Raw genomic sequence first — 22,941 nt, forward strand, 5'->3', positions numbered from 1 at the left:
CAATTCGACGAATTATATTTGATGAAATTTTACAATTGTTTTGGAATGTGGTTCCAGAAATTCCAGTCCACGTGGGTGGGAAATTGGAGGGATATGGTTTTTGAATTATGGATAGCCATGAAGCTTGAAGAGAAATCGGGGTTTAGCTGGAAAGCAATTTACAAATGTTATGGTTACATCATCAACAGCTGAATACCACTAAAAATGCACTATTTATTAATTTTAAGGATTTATTCACATTTTTAGTGGAATTAGCGGTTTATTATTTAACAAATTTTCTTCTAGAATTATCCAATGACAAGAATCTGGCATAGAAGGTATAATAATCTAGATTTTATAGATAAAAACACGTTCATGATAAACCTCCACTTTCACCAGGGAACAATTCGTTTCTGGTCGCCATTGTTTCCTCTGACTTCATAAACCAGTCGGTAGCTAAATAAACCAGCGAATCCCTATATTTCCAGGCAACTAACGCCACCAAAAAAGCTCACCGTCATCGTCGTTCGTGTGTTGACCACAGAAGTTAACTATCAGCACCATCAGGTGTTGAGGCAGTCAGCATCCACACCGTCCCATGACAGTATCCAGCATCCATAGTCACACACTCGGTATGACTTGCGTTGCATTTTGTCGGTTGTAAAACACGAACCGGCTTCCATTCACCGCACACAACTGATTCATTTTCTAAACGAAACGCTCTCCCTTTGCGCTTTTTCCATCATCACAGCCAGCGCCCGCCACAGTTCAGTCAATATTTTTAGCAATCAACACACGGGTTAGCGTCCCTCAGGAATGCCCTACGTATGTACCAACCTGCCAAGCGTTCCAATTGCACAGTGGGCAAAAAAGGACTTCGCTTCCCTATAAAGAATGACACAATTCGTGGATGGTGAGGAACATAAAGTGAAGAACGTACCACTAAAAATGAACAAGAATGTTAGTTTTACGACAGAAACCGAGAATACCTCTGCATCTACGCAATAATCGAGTAAAAAAATGTTCACGGAATTTCCATGGAACGAGCTCACCCATTTCTGTTTTATCTTTTATTTTTCATTCATGGCACTTTAGAATGGAAATTTTCAGATTTTATTTATTCAATTTTGAAGGAGATTTCTTCTGGTGGTACCTTTTCGAAATTTTTGATACTTTTCTGGGATAATCCATTTCGAGATTCTTAAGTAAATTCCAGTGAAAAACTAGTATAAATCTTGTTGCAATCTTTGGCGGATTTGCCAAAAAAATTATAGTATTTTCAGTGGGTTCCTTAGCTGGCTGATTCTGCTAAAGAAAATAAAAGAATTTCCCCAAAGCTACCTTCTTCTGAAATTCCCGTAAACCCCCTATAGAACTACATATTCAGGTTCGTCGAGGTTTAGGCAACACACCAGTGATCCATTATGGATCTTGTTAGGAATTCGTCAGAAATCTTTTTTTATTCTTCAATCACTTAACCTAATTTACAGCTCTTTTGTCCACTATGGCACTGCGTGAGCGAATCCAATTGGAAGCTATACTTACACTTTGTACAGCGCCTAAATGTATTCTATTCTAGTTCGATATAGCAGGAACTCGTTGCCTTTGCACTGCTGTCACTTTTCTACCCTGTCCATGGTAAAATGATGAGCACGGGAATGTTGATGTGTGGCTGTTAATTATTCCTTTTTGCAGTCTGATTGGGGGTCCATTATGAGTTGCCGTTCGCCGATGTCCATGTTTCCAGGTCCGTTAGAGCATATGCTCAGAAGAGTATCAGGTGTCAGCCGCTCTCGGGGGGAAGAGCAACTAACGAAGTATTGCAAATGCCGGGGCTGGGATCGAACCCATTACCGTCCTTTTATGAAGTGCGTCAGAAATCTTGACATGCAGAAATGCGTGGCAAAACGCAAAATATTATAAATATTATGAAAGCTCCATTGAACCCTCAGACATAGAAAAATATGTTTTTCGAGAGTTTCGAATGCAAATGATTTCTTTCCGTAAAGTATTCGTGCTAGGTCTTTTCTCATATTTTTTCTTCCATTTTCTTTATTCAGTCGTTAATCAGCTTTATATTTTTAATGATTTCTAGGTCACTGGATGTACATTTCATTCTTGTGCTTCTTCTTCTTTATGGCTCGACGTTCGCATTAAAACTTGGCCTGCCTCGCTTCAATTTAGTGTTCTCAGAGCACTTCCACAGTTGTTGATTGAAGGGCTTTCTTTGCCTGCCATTGCATGAATTCGTACATTGTGTGGCAAGTACAATGATACACTATGCTCAGGGAGTCGAAAAAAATTTCCCGGCCAGAACGGGAATCGAACCTGCCGTCTCCGGATTGGCTAACTGGAGACCCTGATGTACATTTCCATGAATATTTTAGAAAAAAAAATATGAAAAAGTTCTTTTCTGAACTGATTTGGGATTTTGCATCTGGAGTTTCTGCAGGAATAGCTAGGACTACAGTGCGAGAAATAAGTATAAAGACAGAGCCGTTTTCCATACAAAATAATCATGTTTAGGGATCAAAATCTCTTTTTCTAGCGATTCGATTGTTATGGCATTTTGTCTGCAACCTTAAAATAACTAGAATTTTGGCTAGACATATAAATCATCATCCATGAAAACGTTTATATCGACTTTTCAGATTCAAATAAATATAAAGACACTTATTTCCATATAAAAATGTGTCTTTATATTTATTTGAATCTGAAAAGTCGATATAAACGTTTTCATGGATGATGATTTATATTTCTAGTTAAAATTCTAGTTATTTTAAGGTTTCAGACAAAATTCCATAACAATCGAATCGGTAGAAAAAGAGATGTTGATCCCTAAACATGATTATTTTGTATGGAAAACGGCTCTGTCTTTATACTTATTTCTCGCACTGTATTACTAAGAAAACTTACAAACCCAGTCTCAAAGGAATTCTTGAAATATTTCTTGGAAAATGCGCGATTCGAATTTTCATGAAGTTTTTTTTGCCCTAGGTCCTGTTTTTAGAAAATTATTCTCCTCATTTCAAAGCTGGCTGCGTAATGCGTACGTGCATATAGAATTAACTGCAGAATACCAGTTTGAAGTGAGGGTCCTACAAGAAACTACATATCATTACAAAAGTATGTAATATTTATTTATGGCAGACAATTAAACGTGTCATAATAAATACAAAATTTCCCATAAATAATTCGAAAAGTCCCAGTGAAGAAACAGGTGTGTAAGCAGTAATAAATATCAAAAGTTCCATAAACAAATAAAAAAATGCATAAATAAATCAAAAGTTTCCATAAATAATTGATTTTTGAGCAATTAAAGACGTCAAAAATGCAATGAATTAATCAACAGTCGCAATAAAAAAGCCATAAAAACCCAATTCCCACCAAATAACTTCGAATTTTCCATAAATAAGTCCGATTATTCCATAAAAAAAAATAGAAAATTCACAATAAAAAAATATCGAAAAAGCAATAAAAATTTAAAAAAATGCAATAAAAAGTGACGAAATCACCCAAGAAAAACAAATGCAGGAAAGTATGAGACAGTGAAATGCTGAATCGCATTTATATGACTGAAACGACTAAAAATCTAACTATGATTGCAATTTACCGAGCAATTGCTTGCTGTCTGAACTCGCTATCGCTCGTTGGACCTAAGAAAGGGATAACATCTATGTTTGCATTATACCGGGCAAATTCTTGGATCTGTGGTTTGCCTAGAACCGAAACGATGCAGTTGCGGTGCATCGGATATCGGAAACTTCGGCGGCCTTCTGCCGCCTCAGTTCCTCAACCCTCTATACAATATTTTGGGTCAAAATGCATTTACGTTTATTGCTCGTTTCTTGACATTTATTGATAATTTTTTTTTTTTGAATTTTTTATTGCTTTTTCGATATTTTTTATTGTGAATTTTCTAATTTAATATGGAAAAATCGAATTTATTTATGGAAAATTCGAAGTTTTCAAGTGGGAAAATGGCTTTTTTTTATTGCAACTGTTGATTTATTCATTGCATTTTTGGCGTTTTTATTTGCTCAAAAATCAATTATTTATGGAAACTTTTGATTTATTTATGCATTTTTTTTTATTTGTTTATGGAAATTTTGTTATTTATTATTGCTTACACCCCTGTTTCTTCACTGGGTCTTTTGGAATTGTTTGTGAAGAATGATCACTTTCTTATGAGTCGTTTATATTTTAGCCATTTATTTATTTACTTTATTTTTTTGATGAAATTTGAAAAAATGAATAAAAAAACATAGAAATAAAATCAAATACACCAAACAACACTAGTTTATGATAATTTTTATGTATAATCAAATCTTGTTTCCGAGAATGTGATTGATTGATTGATTTGTCTTTAATATGGAGACTTTCACGACCGAGAAAGCGATGGAAGAAAATACATTAGAACAGAAATATTGACATTTCTTCATTTTTTGAAATTTGACTTCCCATACGATTGGAAATTATTTTTTTTTTCTCTTTTTAAGTAATGCATCTCGGCCCCATGCATCTCATTCTCCGTAATTAGTACTTTGATTAAGCTAAAATTTTCACTGTCATTCTCGCTAAATTTAAAAGTGCGTTGAGAAATAAATTCAGAAATTTTATGCTTTTCTATTTCTGATAAATAACCATGCAATATTTTTTGAAAATATGGCAAAAATTATATAGACTTAAAAAACAAAACGACAAAACTCATCAATAACACGATTTTTATCAAATACTGTTTTAATATGATCGTGAGGTTCAGTATTAAGCTTTTCATTCATGCAGAAAAATTAAAATCTGGCTCTTTTCAACGCAAACTATTTAAATTTTAGTAAATTAAAAATTTATAGGTAAACAGAGTGGAACGAGATTTACAGCTATAACAATTCTATTTCATTTGTTGATAGAATAAATGACATATTACTTCAAAAGCATATATTTTTTATTTTTGTTTTTTTTTCATAAAATATGAAAAAATAAATTTAAAAAAACAATGAAATAAAATCAAATACACAAAACAACACCAGTTTATGATCATTTTTTGTATATAATCAAACCTTGATTCCGAAAAAGCGATGGAAAAAATACATTAAAACAGAAATTTCAAAATTTCTCCACTTATTGAAATTTAACTTCCCATTCAATTTTTGTTCTACTTTTAAGCAAAACATCACGCGCCATGCATCTCATTCTCCGTAATCAGTGCTTTGATTAAGCTAAAATTCTCAGTGTTACTCTTGCAAAATTTAAAATGTGCGTTGAGAATTTTTTTTTTTAAAAATATGCTTTTCTATTTTTAATAAATAACAATGCAATATTTTTCAAAATGTGTAAAAAAAATTAAAAAAAAGCCAGTTAACTCGTCAGTAACAGGATTCCATCAAAAACTGTTAGTGGATGATCGTGAGGTGCAGTATTAACCTTTTCATTCATGCAGAAAGATTAAAAATTGTCACTTTTCAACGCAAACTATTTGAATTTTAGTAAATTTAAAATTTATGAACTTTTTTTTTAATTTCTTTGTATTTGTTTAAAATTCACAAATACAAAGAAATTAATGCTAATTCTTCACAAAATTTATGAACAGAGTTAAACTAGATTTCAGCTACAGCAGTTCTATATCAATTTTTGTGGAACACGATGTTGAAACCAGGTGGTTTCAATCTGTCATAGAGAATCGACAGAGTTATTTCAGGAAATGAGATTTCTCCTTAATTCTATTCAAACTTTTATATTATTGTATATTGAACATCTGAATTACTGGATGCGTTCTGAAATGCTGAAACTAACAGTTTTCATTTCAATTGGAATTCTGCTAACATTTCAGATATTGCATATGTTCTACGAAAAAGGCGTTCAAGGTATCTTTTGCAGTTTGTATTTTCAATTATATTAAGTTAACACGTCAAGTGCAACAGTAACAACTTCAGATAATGTTTTAAATTTAAAAAATCAACCCACATTTACCTAATTTTATCAAGAAACCATCAAACGCTTGATAATCTCTTCCGAATCATTTGTTTTAATCTACTAAACTTCAGTAAAATTCAGCCGAATTTTGATAATCTGAGGTTGAAGAAATTGAAAAAAAAAGATCCCAACGGATCGAAACGTCTGGAAAGATTTAAACAACTCGTTTTTAACCCTAAAAGGGATACCTGGGGTCCATTGGACCCCAGGCGCCTTATAGAGCTCGTCTTTGATGGAACACACTCAGCGAGGTGACGAAACTGAGGCCATGAAGGTATCCCTTTTAGGGTTAATTCCCACCAAGACTGCTAGGCCATCTCTCAAAGTTCTTTTACAGAAATGAAAACAGCTCAAAAGTCAAATAAGTGAGTAAGAATAAAAATTGTCAACATGAAAGATGACTCATCTGATCATCTAGCAGGACTATAATTCTTAAAACTCTACTTAATGTTCACCCAGTCGTCGCAAATATAGAATGACAATGTCAACTTTATCCGTTTGATGGATTTACATATTTTTGCACAAGAAAACATTTTTTTTCATTTTTTTATCTTTTTATTCGGGAATTTTCTGCCGTAGGCAGATTCGTCCCAACTTTTTTTCCGAGATAAACCTGCCTACAGCAGATTTTTTTTCTTTCTATATTTTTAAAGGAATCTGCATGGACTTTTGAAAAAATAAATATGTTTTATTTATGTTTAAAATGTGTGATTGAATATCTATAACCTGTGGTATTTAGTAGTGCTACGTGAAGCTGGACTGCTTAAATATATATTGAAAACTAGCAAATTTTTATGACAAACCTTATTTTGACTTTTCCAAAAAGCGAAAAGAGCACTATAAATTTAAAAAAATAAAGTGATTAACGGCTAAGCCAGCTTTTTATATTTTCTTGCTCACTCTCCTAAACAAACTAGAGAAAGAGCTTTATGAAACCAGGGGCGATTGTCCCTCGCTCCAACCTCCTTATTCTCGTGTCTGTGAGCTGGCTGCATAACTGAAAAGGGGTAGAATTAACTGCAGTAATTCTGCAAAGTGACTTAAGTGACATTGAAAATGTTTACACATTTTTGGTTATTATGAATCAAACTCTGCGTCATTCTTATATTTTTCTTCCAAAGATGCTGGATTACGACTAAATCTTGCATACTTTTATAGCAAGAATACCATAGCGTTATTATTTCACCAGATATATACCAAAAGACGTCGAAATTTGAAACGGCGCATTCGTCACTTTGCAGAATTACGACAGTTAAGTGCTTACGTGAAGTGAAGTTTATCGAAACCTATGAAGGCGATAAAATGTATTTACACAAAAAGACAATCCTATTTTTAACGCAATTACGTATGTTATTTTATGAAAGTACGTGCTGGTGGGTCGTCAGATTCTATAACAATTAAAAGTCGGTTGTCAGCTGAAAAAGTTTGAGAATCGGAAAAAAAAAATAGGAAGAAAGTTTCGAATCAATTCTATGAAGTGATACGATGAAAGAAAATGTCAATAACATATGAAGGCATAAAATATTTAAAAGGCAGAACATGCTTGAAAAAATTTAAAAAAATAAAATAAAATTGAATGTCTTAATGGACGGAGATTTTTCTAGAAATCCAATGACAAACTCCTAAAACAGCTTCAATAGACATCTAGCTCAAACTTCAATATCTTGTGCACATTTTGAGTCCATACATATTGCATATTCTTTCATTCATCGCCACTGAAATAGGATAGCCTTAGACAAGTTTTTTTGGAAAATGATATGAATTTCTTACAAAGACAAGAATGCGATTACTCGGACGCTTTAGGGCATTTTTTTATTACATTAAATCAAAAAAAAAAATGAACTGGAAAAAGTATTCCACAAAATTTTCCACTGTTGAGAAAATTTGTAAAGAAAAGCCGAAAAAACAATGCCCGAACTCGTAAAAAAATATCAAAAAAATAATTTTGAGAAGATAGTTTCATAAGCTTTGATAGCTGAAATTTTTGGAATGCACTTGTTTTTCGATCTAGAGTTATAACCAATTATGTGAAAAATGACCATATAATCTCAAGAAAGAAAAAAAAAAGTCCATTCCAAAATTTTCACCGATCAAAGCTTATGAAATTTCCTTCTCAAAAATATTTTTTTTTGAAAATTTCTCGCGAGCTTGTGAATAGTTTTTCCGGCTTTTCTTTTTGAATTTTCTCAACGGTGGAAAATTTTGTGGAAATTTTTTTTCCATTTCATATTTTTTTTATTCCTGCGAAAATTTGCTTTCATATTCATCTAATCACTTTGTTTCTACGATGCTTTGTTCTTGAGTTATAATTTTCCAAAGAAAAGGCATATATGATGCATTAGGACATTTTTCAACAAAATTGGCCATTACTCAAGAACTAAAAACAAGTGCATTTCAAAAAATTTAGCGATTAAAGCTTATAGAATAACCTTCTCAAAAACATTTTTTTGAAAAATTTCCACGAGTTCGGGCATTGTTTTTCCAGCTTTTCTTTACGAATTTTGTCAACTGTGGGAAATTTTGTAAAAAACTTTTTCCAGTTCATTTTTTTTTTTTTGATTTCTGAGAAAATTTTCTTTCATTTCCTAAAAAAACTTTGTTTCTATGATGCTTCGTTCTTGAGTTATGATTTTTCAAAGTAAGTAGTGTCAGGGGAAAACAAAGAATTTCCATCTGATTTTTCCGGGAAAATTGGCGACCCTGAATTTTTCTCAATTTTTTTTGTTCATATAGTCATGAGCCCAGCCTGAGGAAAAAAATTCGTAAAAATCTGAGACCCATCGGCCCAATTCGTACGATAATAAAAAATGCCCTTTACCGACTGCCTCTGCCATCCGAATGAGATAAATTTTCATGATAAGTACGGTCCTCCGAACACGCTACAACACTAAAAAATTGGAACTTGTTCAAACCAATGAAGCAACTGTCTTAAGTTAGGTATCTCTTGTTTTGATTTTGAAAGACAGCGGATCACATAAGTACATTATATAATCGGGATTGGTATTGACATTCGGAAGTTATCAATTAGTTAGTACTAATAAAAGAAAAAAAAAATACATTGTATGCTACATCAGTGAATTTCTAAAACTCCGGAATAAATACATTTGCTATGAAATTGAGCAAACAAATCGAAAAGAATCCTCCCAGGAAACGTCAGATATCAAAAACTAAATTCCGGTATATAAGAAATCCTAAACTTTACTAGAGTTCATTTTATTTTTGTCTTCAATGGACCGAGGCTAGACACTTTAGTTTTTTAAAAGAACATTTGAGTGTATATCCCAACTTCTTCTTCTTCATCTTCTTTATGGCTCGACGTCCACACTGGGACTTGGCCTGCCTCGCTTCAACTAAGTGTTCTTTGAGCACTTTCACAGTTATTAAGGACAAGGTATTTGGAGTACATTGCTCAAAATTTCTAGAGCACCGTTTTTAAGCATCGTTGAACGGATTTGGATTAAATTGCATCACGCTAATTGTTCAGTGGCTGACGACAGCGTCCCAAGCAACACACATGTCATATTAAAGTTACGGCAGCGCAAGTCTTGGTTGTATAAAAGTTATTTTGACGTTATTTTAACATTATGTTAAAATTACATTAAATTTGCTACTATACAACCAAAACTTGCGCTGCCGAAAATTATATGACATGTGTGTTGCTTGGGGTGATGCATTTTAATCCAAATCCGTTCAACGGTTCTAAAAAACGGTGCTCTAGAAATTTAGAGCAATGTACTCCAAATACTTTGTCCTTAATTGAAGGGCTTTCTTTGCCTGTCATTGCATGAATTTGTATATTGTGAGGCAAGTACAATGATACACTATGCCCAGGGAGTCGAGAAAATTTTCCCGACCGGAACGGGAATCGAACCCGCCGTCACCGGATTGGCGATCCATAGCCTTAACCACTAGGCTAACTGGAGACCCCAACTAGAGAAATTAAAAAAAAAATAACAAAAATTCCAGGAGTTACCTTAAAAAAAATATGTCTGTTTAAGGCAACTACTATTTATCTTGCGACGCGTTTCTGAATATTTTGAGCCTGTCAACCATATCCAAAAATTGTGCTTACATATCTGTTTTCGCCCACAGTGCAACTGAATATGAACAGCATTCCCTACAGGACTTCGTTGGCGCGCGAGCTGTTATTTGGTCCCCTGACGTTGCTGGCATTCACCTCTACATTTATTTTATTAAGCTCGCTGGAAGCCACAAAAATTGAATTTAATCCTCTCGACCGTCCGTCCGTCCCGTCGCGTCGTCAGAGTCCCGATTGTTGTTCGTTGACTTTCCTTCTCACTCTCGGGAAATAGGTACTGGATGGATGGTCGATTCCAAATCATGCCCAGGAACACATTCATGCTGATGGTCAAACACAGTCAAGCATGTGCAAAATTAGCATTAGCGGATCAGTGAACTAAAACAGAGCTCTTTGAATGCGGAAACATAAAATTAAAAGAAACGATTAGTCTACATACAAAAAAAAACAATTAATTACAAAACTTATACCAGAGTGTCAACAAAAATGGTATGACGTCTCGTTGATAATGGATAAAATAACATAAAAATATCCCAAAATATCTATATATATAAAAATGCAGTGGCATACGTGGGACCGCGCATAACTTGCGAACGGAAGGTCCGATTTGGGTCGTCTAAGTTTTGTTCTGTTAGTTTTTACCCAAGGAAGGTTTATGAGACAAAAAACATTAGTAAATTGAGAATTTTTGAAAATCAAGTTTTCATACATTTTGAACGGGGACAAGGTTTGCCGGGTACAGCTAGTTTTATATATATATATTTACAAAGCGTTTAACTTCGATTTTTTTCTAGTGTTTTGGTAAAATAATGTAAAATGAATTTTTAAAGCTAAAAATGATGCAAGTTTATTTAGATTTCAAGTTTTGTAAGTTTGTTGAAAAAATATACTATGGTCATAACCAATGTACTTTTCCTACGGTAAGAGAAAAAATAAACATTTAGTAAAAATTTACATGAGTAAAAATTTAAAAAAATAAAAATAAATCTCATGCAGTTATAACAACTTTCCATTGTCACAAGAGGCCTTTTATCGCACCGATATCAAACCAACCGAATCATCTAGTGACAGGTATGTACGTTCAACAGTAACAGTAGTTGGCTTTGGTCATTTACTAATTTGCTTTCTATTTTCACGTATTTAATCTAGTTGACACTGACACTCGCTTCGCTCACACACTCGCCAATAGGTGGGGCCCTTTAAATGTTGCACCATTTTCCGTGTAGAATTTGTTGTAGTAGGTAATTAGCAGTCGCACTCCGAGGATGGGTTCTGGTGGGGCACGCTAACAGCAGCACAATAACACCCTAATGCACCGCACCTGTGAGGGGACGCCGCTTGTAGTTGTGTGTAGTCGTTCGTGTGATTTTCCTCGTATAACCCGGCAGACAAAGAGGGAAAAATTCCGAAAAGGTAAGTTTAATTTGAATCTAATTTTCGCTCATTAATTCTGGCTTAATAGTAGCAGCAATGCACCGACCGACCGACCGACCCACGACAAACCCGTACTGCCGACAGAGGCGCAGCACAGCGGCACTAGCATTGCATACAGACGACACATGTGTCGTCTCCCAAAAGGATAGTTAGACAAAGATGAAAAAAGGAGAAAACGTACTCAGAACTATGTGTGCGAAAAATAGTTCTAGCAATTACGCATTTCGCAAAAGGGACGACAAAAATGTGTTTCTGCAGAAGTGTCTACCGAATGGTGACACTTTAAGGTGAAATTATAACGAAGCCATATTACCTTGAATTTTCAATACCACACATCTGAAAAACAGAATATCGGTTTGCACTGAGAAGTCGATCGATTGGTGTTGACCAATCGCTCAACTTTTCAGCGCAAAGCGACATTTGGTTCTTAAGATGTATGCTCTTGAAAATTCGTGGGGTGGCTTCGTCCTATCTTCGCCTTAAGGCGAAACTGGAAGCTTTTCTTCAATTTTTGGGTTTTTGATTTTTTATTAAATAACGAAGCAATATTTTTAAAATCGGTTTTCGTGCACATGTTGAGTATGGATCAAGGAATCTCCAGAATTTTTTGTGGTGGAAAATGTTTTTCGTTTTCGCAAAAACCATTTTTGAACAAAATTTCACCAAAAAAATGATTTCTGCAAAAATGGAAAACATTTTCCACCTCAAAATATTTGGGAGATTCCTTGATCCATACTCTACATGTGCACGAAAACCAATTTTGAAAATATTGCTTCGTTTTTTAATCAAAAATCAGAAACCAAAAAAATGAGGAAATGCTTCCAGTTTTGCCTTAAGAAATTCTTCCTTTTATGCGTGTTGAAGGATCGAGAGAGTTATGTTTTTATTTTTCATTTAGTTTTTGTATCACTTCAGACTGAACAAAATGAACCAAGGGCTAGCTACAAGTACAATGTGTACAGTGATAGACATTCGTTTAGCCGAGGCTAAAAAAAATCAAAAAAGTGCCAGGAAACTCATACAAAAGATTTTATGATAAAACTTTTTTATCGTAGTGATAGCATATCTAGTACTGTTTTATAAAAATGTGATACATCACACTTACATATACACTGAAACAAAAACGAGGGTAAAAACTTTTCAAATGTCATTTTTTGCCTAGACATTCGTTTAGCCGAATTGTACAATTTTTAGAATTCCATAATAAAAAACTATCAAATTTCGAAAAATATCCAACAAAGTCATTTTGTATGGTGATCTGCATTACAGATCGACTTGTAAATCATAAATTAGATCGTTTTTGAAAATTTTGCCATATTAATTTTGTATGCATCTCATATAAATATGTCATAATATTTTAAATGTTTCTCAATTGAGATTTGATGTAGATATTTTTATCGGAAGTATTTCAAAAGAATCTAATGAAAGTTTCGTGACCAAAGCAGGTTGAAATTTTGCAAAAAACAACGTTTTTAACAGAAAAAAATAACACAAACCATAAAAAAATTACGTATTTAAGTATTGTTTTGATGAAATATGATGGTTTCACTTGCATAAATCACAGCGTTTACTACTATTACGTCTTCTTATAGCTGCCAATATCGTCTAGACTGTATTCTGGCGGAAATAATATACATTGGACGGCTCATATTTCGAGAAATGGCACCGAAAGTATTCAAATTTCTAGCATGAACTACTTGTTTCATAATTTAGACATTCTTTTCAAATAAATCATGTTAATAATGAATGTGGTTCACAACTAAGACTCATTTATAATATATTTCTTCAGATTGAATGAAATAAGCCAATTATTTAACCAAATCTTGCATTTTTGTATGAGCATCTGCTTTTGAATAAACAGGGTACACAAAATCTGACACTTCTTGCAGTTCTTTCACTTTGCAGTCTTCTAACTCATTTAGTAATAGTAGTATCAAACAGGTATACTCCACAGGCATTAGGGCACGTATTTATTTCAATTCAGAACTATTTATTTTAGCTTTTATCAATCCCATTTCAAAGTTTAACCAACTAAAAACCAATATACTTATTTTTTTCATGACATTTTATGCAATAATTTGAACATTTCTGACAATAATTCTGTGCCATATTTTCAAAACTGCTAATCTAGCTTACGTTTGAGTGTTTACAGAAATCAGTTTTCTTAAATAAATTTGTTTATCGTCGCTTCTCCTTATCGGAACATTTTTTTATAATATTTCTCTGAATTTCACAAATAAATAAACTTTTAAGGTCAAATATCTTGCTAACACGTCATAAACTAAACTAGCTGACCCCGGCAAACTTTGTCTTGCCTACTACGTTTTTTGAGGTTCAAGTTTTTAGCCAAGTCCAAGTCCCCGATCAAAATGTATGGAGAATCGATTTTCAAAAACTCAATTTGTCCATGTTTTATGCCTCATAAACCTTCCTTGGGTGTAAACTAACAGAACAAAACTAAGACGACCCAAATCGGGCTTTCCGTTCGCAAGTTATGCGCGGTCCCACGTATGCCACTACATTTTTATATATAGAGATGCCTTGGAGTATATTCTCGAAATATGTATACTCACGAAATTGCAAAAAATCTATTGAAAACCAATTTTTCATTTACCTCGGCTAAACGAATGTCTAGGCAAAAAATGAAATTTGAAGGGTTTTTACCCTCGGTTTTGTTTCAGTGTATATGTAAGTCTAATGTATCACATTTTTATAAAACTGTGCTAGATATACTATTACTACGATAAAAAAGTTTTATCATAAAATCTTTTGCATGAGTTTCCCGACACTTTTTTTGTTCTCGGCTAAACGAATGTCTATCACTGTAGTAATCACCAAACAAAGTAGACTTTGTATCAGTGTTTGGATCATCTTTCGTCTCCCATGGTAACCTAATAGACTTCCAAAGATGAATAACCTGAGAGCAACCACTTCGATTAAAACATAATGCCTAGTTAGACATTTCTGTTCAGAGCAATTAAGTAGAGTTCAAATGTCATTGTCATTTTTGTCATTGGCTCAAATTTTGCATTTTTCATGCTCAAATCAGGTAAAGTGCATCACCACGATTCTGACTACCTACTTTTGGAAAATCCCCAAAAATTATCAAAAACTTTATTTACAAACTGTTAAATTCGAATACTACCCCACGCTATGTCCAAAGGGAAGTATTATGAAAAGTGAATGTATCTCAAAATTTATTCGCTAGAATCATATTTTTGGACCTTTAGTTTCTGAAAATGTGTGGTTTTAAATAATCCATCTTGGGTTTTTTTTTCATACATTTTTATATGGGAAGAAATTGACCTTAACCCTCGAGCGATCGCGCTGTTGTGTTTTGTACAACACGTTGAAAAAATCTCGCTTTTTGTTCTCAGCATTAGCGTGGTGCTGACGCAGGTAGTCAACCGCGCGAGTTAAGGGAAGGTTAAAATGACTTTTTTCGATATTTGTATGGAAAAATAGTAAAAAAAAAAATAAAAATATCAAAAAACCCAAGATGAAATATTTTAAACCGCACAGATTCTGAAACTAGAAGTCCAAAGCTACTATCCTAGGGAAAAACATTTGAGGTACATTATATTTTCATAATACTTCCCTGTGGACGGAGCGTGATCCGACCAGATCCCAAGTAACACACGTGTCACAGAAGAGTCACAGCGGCGCAGGTTTTTGTTGCGCAGAAAATACTGTGACTTACTTCTAGCAAGTGAGTGTTTATTTGTTAGAAGTAATTCATAGTGACTTCTGGGCAACGAAAACCTGCGCCGCTGTGACTCTTCTGTGACAAGTGTTTTACTTGGGATGGAAATTATAAAATTATAACAAGATGAGTTATTTTGTTACAAAAAAAATATTATGACAATGGTTGTTATAAAACATGTACCGTTTGTAGTTAAAATAACAAAAAAACCCAGTTTCCACTGAAAAGAACCAAAATGTAATAACTGGTGTTATGATGATACCAAAAATATTACAAAACTTTTCTACATGAAATATGGTAGAATTCAACAAAATAATAACAAATTGTGTTATAATTCCTTTAACACATGTTACACATGTTAAAACAAACCTCAAATGATAGATATACACATTTGTAGCATTTTCGTAGAACAAGCCATAAAACTAGCAAATGATGTTCTAAAAAACATTTACAGCTTCCGCCAGGTCCATTTTTGAAAAAATACCATTTCCATAAGAAAAACTCACAAAAAACAATGCATATTTTTTGTAATATTTTCCAATGAGTTTATAAGGAAATCCCCAAATGTTTATTCCAAACTTTCTCAGGGAATGTATTTTTTTTCTCCTGAATTTCACAGAGTTGTTCTTCACGAATTCTATCAATTATCAATGCCAATCATAGGCGCCAACTTAGGAGGGGGCAAGCATGGTTGAACAAAAAAAAACATTGAGAATATTCAGGGTCGCCTATTTTCCCGGAAAACTCAGGTGGATTTTTTTTGTTTTCCCACGACACTACTTACTTTGATTGATTGATTTGTCTTTATTAAAGAGACTTTCAGCCCTTGGCTGGTTCGTCTCTTCAACTTACTTTGAAAAATCCTAACTCAAGAACGATGCATCGTAAAAACAAAGTGTTTTTTTTTTTAATGAAAGCAAATTTTCTCAGAAACCCAGTAAAAATATGAAATGGAAAATTTTTTCTACAATTTTTTTTTTTCACAGTTGAGAAAACTCGTAAAGAAAAGCCGGAGAAACTATGCCCGAGAGATCGTGAAAAATCTTCAAAAAATATTTTTGAGAAGGTTATTTCATAAGCTTTAATCGCTGAAATTTTTGGAATGCACTTTTTTATCGTTTTTGAGTAATGGCCAATTTTGTTGAAAAATGTCCAAATACCGTGATAAAAAAAACTCACGCGGAATACCGTGATCAGAAAAAAAGTTGGAACTTTTACTTTGAGCAGCTCGTTCTCAGCCGTCTGTGATCCGATTCAAAAAAAAAATCAGGGATCTTCTACTCAACTCTTCTATTTTTGTGTTCTGTAAAAAATATGTTTCTAGGGATGCTCATTGTTCCCCCAGACTTGCGTGAGTAAGGAACTTTCTTTTATAAAAATCTCGCTATTTTTGATTGGCGTTCCAAATTTTAAGAGTGATCACGAAAAATGACTAGAAATCGGTATACTTGGCAAAAAGGCATGATATAGAGGTAGTAAACTATTTGCGTAGCTATCTTGAACATCCCTAGCTACAAATATGCTAGATATGCATTCTGAAAGGTTGCAGTCTTCGGCAAAGTTCTTTGGATTGGCTACTACTTCACTTTGACGTCTTCAGTTTTGATCTAGATCTGCTGTAATTGATCTAGATAAGTTTTTTTTCTATATGACTTTCTGGAGCTCTAGCTATGCATCCTAGAGGGTTGCAGTCTTCGGCAAAGTTCTCTGCGTTGGTTAGTACTTCACTTTTACCTCATCGGTTTTAATCAAGATCTGCTGTAATTTATCTTGATAAGTATTATTTTTCTAGAATTCTCTACGTGGGTGAAAATAATTTACCACCGTGATCAAGCAAAGACTATCGCCGTTTGAAGCATTTTTGAATAATTCCAGGAATTTGGGTTGATTTGTAGTTTCGTGTACGTAGTGACGAGTTTTTATTTTAAATTTATTTCTGCAGAATCGCCTCAATTGATATTTTGGCGTTGCATAATAAATGGATATAAATGGATGAAAACCTGGAGGTTGCTGCACTAGGGAGTCATTACAAAAGAAAAACAAATATCTTGATCAGTCACAGCTAATCTAGGCCAAAGAAATTTTCAGAAAGCATATCCGGAGCCCTAGTGTACACTAGAGCACTAGAGAGACAATCAGAAAGATAAAATTGAATTAGAGCTAATCTAGATCAAAAGATTTACACATGTTACCAGTCAATCCTAGCAACTTCGCCGAAAACTATAAACCTACAAGAGCATTGAAGAGACATTTCAAATTATGAAACCCTTCTAGATCAGTGCCACAATCCAAGAAGTAAGAGTGTAGTGCCATGTGTTCATCTAAAAGAGATGCATATTCAAAACAGTGAAGATTCTAGTTTAGGCTAGCCTAGTCTACACATACACAGCCATTCATTGAAAGAATCATCTTTATTGTCATTATTAACCCTTGAAGTTCATCGGTAATGCATTACAAGCATGTCCGCCATTGAAGGACCAATGTACGAAAAACGCAACCCAACCGCAGAATTTCCACTTTAATCACACAACCATTTATTTTACCAAACATGTTCTAGCCGGGTGCCGTGGTTCCACCGATCAAATTAAATTATACAGGACAACATCGAAAACACACAACTCAAAAAGTTCTTGCTATCAACCACGTATGCGCATCCTGTTATGATTCACTTATGACACTTCTCTGAAGACTCCGAACTTCCAGGATGCATGTTTAGAGCCTCACAGCATCGTATAGAAAGATAAAATTGATCTAGATCATATACTTCAGATCTATAACTAAACTGGAGGCATAGAAGTATGGTACCAATCAATTCAGTGCTGAATTTGTGCAAGATTGCAACCCTTTGCATATAAAGAATTCTAGAAAATCATATAGAAAAATAACTTATTTTCTTTAATTATAAAGCCTACAATTTTTGTACCAACCAATCCAGTGAACTTCTTCGATTGGATGGTTCTAGGATGCATATCGAGAATTCCAGAGAGTTATATCGAAATTTAAACTTATCTAGATCATTTACCAAGGATGGAAGAAAATCACTTCAAGCGATAAATGATACAGGATACGAATAATCCAAGATAGCCTTGTTCTTGCAGTAGCATGATCCCGACGCCTCACACCGTGCTCATATCACAGAGACAATCAAAGCATCTGATGCCCGCTTTATCGCGTGATGACCCGTTATCGGATCATGTTACAACTCGTGATAAATTTTATTCATCAGAATTTATGCCACTTATGCACCCATAAACCGCATTCATGGTTAGAAATAATGCATTTATAAGCATATCTGAAAGTTAAAGCAGCAAGAATGCTCAAAAAGTAAAAGAAATTACGAATTTATCATTTCGACTTCATGATAACGATCGCATCGCGCTCGCATATGCCGCGCGAATCATTCTTCTTGGACGGTAGTTTGTTAGGGTGCTTGACGACACAATGTTATCGTTGTTGCTATGATCGCGCGATGCCTTTCAACCGCGACACATTCGAGATCTGATCATGATCACTAGATTTCCATCCTTGTCATTTACAGCAAATCTAGACCAACACCGGAGACGTGAAAGTGTAGTGCCAATCGGTCCCGAGAACTTTGCCGAAAACAGAAACCCTCTAGGATGCATGTAGAGAATTGTTGAGGGTTAGTTAAAATAAAGTTATACTTATCTAGATATAAAATATAGCAGATCTAGATCAAAACCGATGAGGTAAAAGTGAAGTACTAACCAACGCAGAGAACTTTGCGCCGAAAACTGCAACCCTCTAGGATGCATGGCAAGAACTCCAGAAAGACATGTAGAAAAATAAAACTTATCTAGATAAATTATAGCAGATCTAGGTCAAAACCAAACATGAAAAAGTGAAGTAATAATTAATCCAGAGAACTTTGCCGAAGACTGCAACTCTATAGGATGTTTATGAAGGATTCTAGAAAATCATATAGAAAAATAAAACTCATCTAGATCAATTACAGCAGATCTAGATCAACAATGAAGACGTCAAAGTGAAGTTCTAACCAATCCAAATAACTTTGCCGAAGACTGCAACCTTCTAGGATGCATTTCGAGTATTCTAGAGAGTCATACATATAATTAAACTTATCTAGATCAGTTACAGCAGATCTAGATTGATACAGAATACGTGAAAGTGTAGTACCAATCAATATAAAACACTTTGAAGACTCGAACCTTCTAGGATGCTTATCAAGAGCACTAGAATACTTGCCGGTCGGGAATCGAGTTCATTTGTAGCTAGGGATGTTCAAGATAGCTACGCAAATCGTATACTACCTCTACAGTATGCCTTGTTATCAAATATACCGATTTCTAGTCATTTTTCGTGGTCAAATGAGCATCCCTAAAAATATTTTTTTTTTGCAAAACATTAAAGTGGAAGAGTTGGATAGAAGATCCTTGAAAAAAAAAATAAATCGGATCACAGACGGCTGTGAACGAGCTGTTTAAACTTTTAGTTCGCACTTTTTTCCTATCACTTTATTTAGAGTGTTAAAGCTTATGAAATAACCTTCTCAAAAATATTTTATTGAAAATTTTTCACGAGTTCGGGCATAGTTTTTCCGCTTTTTCTTTACAAATTTTCTCAACAGTGAAAAATTTTGTGGAAAACTTTTTCCAGTTCTTTTTTTTTGCATTTCTGAGAAAATTTGCTTTCATTTTCTAAAAAAAACTTCGTTTCTACGATGCTTCGTTCTTGAGTTATAGTTTTTCAAAGAAAGCAGTGTCAGGAAAAAACAAAAAAATCCACCTGAGTTTTCCGAAAAAATAGGCGTCCCTGAATTTTCCTATTTTTCTATTTTTTTTTTTTTTTTGTTCATGCCCTTCCTGTGGAAAAAGGGTCATGAAAATCTGAGACCCTCGGCCCAAACTCGTACGGTAATAAAAAAGTGCCCACATGTCAGGTACTGGTGCAGTCTTGTGCTGCACACCATTGACAGTTTTAGAAAACCACCGCATATACAGGAGTGGCCAAAATGTTCGGGGTAGGCTACTTTTTTTTTCTCTCACAAAAATATTTTACATGCTGTAACTTTCCATACAGTGCATAAAAAATTCTCAAATTTTAACTGTTTGTCAATCTATAACACATAAAACCATTTGAGCTCGGTTGGTTAATCTTTTGCGAAGAACGTTTCTAGTCTTGTAAAACACTATTTTTTAGACAACTTTTTGAACTGTCATATCTCGGAGACCAGTGAACCGAATTGAATGAAACTTTGAGCGATTATCAACAATTTATTAATTCTTGAAAATTCTTCAAAACATAGGTACTTTTTAAACGTTAAAAAAAATTATGATGATTCGGCATTTTCTCCCACATAGAGAAAATTGTCCCGACCGGAACGGGAATCGAACCCGCCGTCTCCGGATTGGCGATCTATATAGCCCCAACCACTAGGCTAACTGGAGACCCTAGGTGGAGCTAGTGAGTATGTAAATTTAAGCATGTTTAACATGTTCTACTTCGCGATCAAGATCATTAAAATATGAAATAAATCTGTCCTACATTAGTTTAAAATGAAGGACATCCCTTAATTTGCTGTGAATCAAACCTCAATCACTTGATCATGAAGTGGCCAATGATCGAAACACTCGAGTTTGAAATGAATTAGACCTGAATTATTTTAACATTAGTCGTGTATTGGGGTCATAATGACCCAGACAGGCACTTGAACATGAAGTGATTCAGACCTCAATCACTCGAGTATGATGTGAACCCGACCCGAATCACTTGAATATGAAATGGATCGGATCTGAAGCGCTTGAACATGACGTGAATTGGACCTGAATCATCTGAATATGAAGGGAAGCAGACCTGAATCACTTGAACATTAAGTGAATCAGACCTGAAGCGCTTGAAAATGAAGTGAATCAGACCTGAATCGCTTGAAAATGAAGTGAATCAGAACTGAAGCGCTTGAACATGACGTGAATTGGACCTGAAACATCTGAATATGAAGGGAAGCAGACCTGAATCACTTGAAAATGAAGTGAATCAGACCTGAAGTGCTTAAATATAACGTGAATTGGACCTGAATCATCTGAATATTAAGGAAATCAGACCTGAATCACTTAGATCTGAAGTGAATCAGGCCTGAATCACTTGAAAATGAAGTGAATTAGACCTGAATCACTGTGATATGAGGTGAAACAGACCCGAAGTGCTTGAATATGACGTGAATTGGACCTGAATCATCTGAATATGAAGGGAATCAGACCTGCATCACTTGGGTATGAAGTGAATCAGACCTGAATCACTTAAAAATGAAGCGAATCAGACCTGAAGCGCTTAAACATGCCTTAAATTGGACATGAATCCTCTGAATATGAAGGGAAGCAGTCCTGAATCGCTTGTATATGTAGTCAATCACCTGATGACCAAGAGAATTAGACCTGAATCACTTGAAAATGAAGTGAATCAGACCTAAATCACTTGGATATGAAGTGAATCAGACCTGTAGCGCTTGAATATGAAGTCAATTGGATCTGAATCACCTGAATATTAAAGGCATCAGATCTGAATCACTTGAAAATGACGTGAACCCGACCTGAATCACTTGAATATGAAGTGAATTGGACTTGAAGCGCTTGAATATGAAGGGAATCAGACCTGAATCACTTGAAAATGAAGTGAATCGGATCTGAAGCGCTTGAACATGACGTGAATTGGACCTGAATCACATGAATATCAAGGGAATCAGACCTGAATCACTCAAAAACGAAGTGAATCATACCTGAATCACTTGAATATGAAGTGAATCAGACTTAAAGGCTTAAATATGACGTGAATTGGACTTGAATCATCTGAATATGAAGGGAAGCAGACCTGAAGTGCTTGAATATGTAGTCAACTAGACCTGAATCGCTTGAATATCAAGAGAATCAGACCTGAATCACTTGAAAATGAAGTGCCTCAGACCTGAAGCGCTTGGATATGAAGTTAATTGGACCAGTATAACTTGTGAAATCTACGGAATTCATAGTGAAGCTGTATTGCCCTTCAGAATTCTTTGATTGCAACCCTAGTATGTAACAACCAGTACTCGACACCCATAGGCAGGGTACCTAGATGAGTACAAACAAGTAGTTAGTATGCGTCACGGAATTGCACACGTAGGCCCAAAACATTCACAAAAACAGTGAAAGCGTTGAAGAAACAACAAATCAGCATTTGAAGACAATCCCTTCGTCTTCCCGAGCTAGTTAACGGCGACGCCATCCAGACAGACTGACCGACCCAGTAGGCGAGCGAACAACATGCTGAAGTTATTTTTGCAATAAATTCGCCATGTGTTTACACGGGCACCTCCTCCCCTCTCTCAGCACTCCCAGTAGACAGAAAGTCATCCATCTGTCCGTGGCTGGCACTTCTCGTTAGTTGCAAATGATCTAGTGGGAAGCGCGTGCCCCGGACACGACTCTCCCTGCCTCCATTCGATGAATGGCAACACTGATGCGCGCCGCCAGCCAGCCTACTTTTTGCGGAAGAGTTTTTCGAAATCTGCAAAAAAATGCACAAAAAAAATCTGACAGGCGCTGCAAAGTAGGCGAAAATGTGTGTAAATTATAAATTATGTTTGTCGACCACTTTTAGTCGATTAGAGTTCGTTAATGGATTATCCAAATTATTCGAATATTTTTTGACATATGATCGATTATTAAACTAGGCTTCACGGTTTTTCAACGGTCTATCAACAATCGAATTTTTCACGACATCCCTACTCATGCGTGGCTTTTATTGCCATATTAAATCATCCATTTCAATATTGCTCCATGGGCGGAATGAGCTTTTTTGC

General features: G+C 34.8%; 1 protein-coding gene across 1 annotated transcript in view; it reads left to right on the forward strand.

Moving 5' to 3' along the window:
- Window positions 1-22,941, forward strand: part of LOC109404189 (collagen alpha chain CG42342) — a 226,265-nt gene that overhangs the window by 136,867 nt on the left and 66,457 nt on the right. The gene's annotated exons all lie outside the window — the stretch shown is intronic.

The sequence above is a fragment of the Aedes albopictus genome, chromosome 1 (genome assembly GCF_035046485.1).
Source record: "Aedes albopictus strain Foshan chromosome 1, AalbF5, whole genome shotgun sequence".
Lineage (NCBI taxonomy): Eukaryota > Metazoa > Arthropoda > Insecta > Diptera > Culicidae > Aedes > Aedes albopictus.